Source organism: Chiloscyllium plagiosum, chromosome 29, assembly GCF_004010195.1.
Source record: "Chiloscyllium plagiosum isolate BGI_BamShark_2017 chromosome 29, ASM401019v2, whole genome shotgun sequence".
Taxonomy (NCBI): Eukaryota; Metazoa; Chordata; class Chondrichthyes; order Orectolobiformes; family Hemiscylliidae; genus Chiloscyllium; species Chiloscyllium plagiosum.
In genome coordinates, this window is record NC_057738.1 from 24,977,207 (window position 1) to 24,978,370 (window position 1,164).

The following is a 1,164-nucleotide window of genomic DNA, read 5'->3' on the forward strand; positions in this document are numbered from 1 at the left end:
CCTGACGAAGGGCTTATGCCAGAAACATCGACTCTCCTGCTCCTCTGATACTGCCTGACCTGCTGTGCCTTTCCATTGCCACACTTTTCGACTCTGACTCTCCAGCATCTGCAGTCTCCTCACTTTCTCCTAGATTGAATAAAGTGAGGGTAAATCACTGCTTCACCCAGAAAGTGTGTCTGAAGCCTTGGGACAGTGAGATGCAAGAAGGTGTACGAGTAAGTCTTGCACCTTCTGCGATTGCATGGAAAGGGATGTGTGTTGGGAGTTGAGGTGGTCTGGACCAGGGTGTCCCTGAGGGAATCGTCTCTGTGAAATGCTGACAAGAGAGGGGGGGGGGGAGAATATATGTCTGGTGGCGGTATCCCTCTGGAGCTGGCAAAAATGGAGACATATAATCCTTTGGATGCAGATAAGAATGGGGTGGAAAGTGATGATGTAACTATACAGTACATCCTCAACCCTTGCTTCCTGTAAGGGCTCCACTCCATTGTTCCAATTTATCAGTTTCTGTTGCATCTGGTCTGGTGGTTCCACCGTTTGCAGGGGGGAGGGTCTCAGAAATATTTGCCTTTTTGTCTCAGTCAAAGATTCCCTGCTACCATAGTCTACAACAAGGTCCTTAGTCATGTCTCACACCTCTGCCCTCTCCCTCCCACGACAAAGATAGGATCTTTGTCTGGTGGGGGTCTCCCTGGTGCTCACCTTCTCTCCCTCCAGCACCAGGGTCACTGGACTAGAAATGTTAACTCAACTTTCTCTCCGTGCACTCTGCCAGGTCTGCTGAGTTTCTCCAACAATTTCTGTTTTGCTTTGAGATGTTTTGCAGTTCTTTGTTTTGGTTTGATTTAGGTGTTTTTAATCAAGTTGTTAAGGGATGTTATGACACACCTAGGGAACAGGTGGGACTTGAAAAAGCAGCTCGGTTTAGCTCCCCCTCGCCCCCCAGGAGAAGACAGCGTGGCCATAACATGCTATTTCACTTGAAAGCAACACACACAAAACCGGTACAGTCCAGTCAACACTTGCTTTCGCTTTTTTTTTGTTGTTTACAAACAGCGGTGGGACGCATAATGTGAAAAATGCCATAGGGAGTCCAACCAAAACCCGTTTTTATTTGCACTCGAGTCGCTGCCAACTCGTGTCAGCGCCCGATTCAAAACA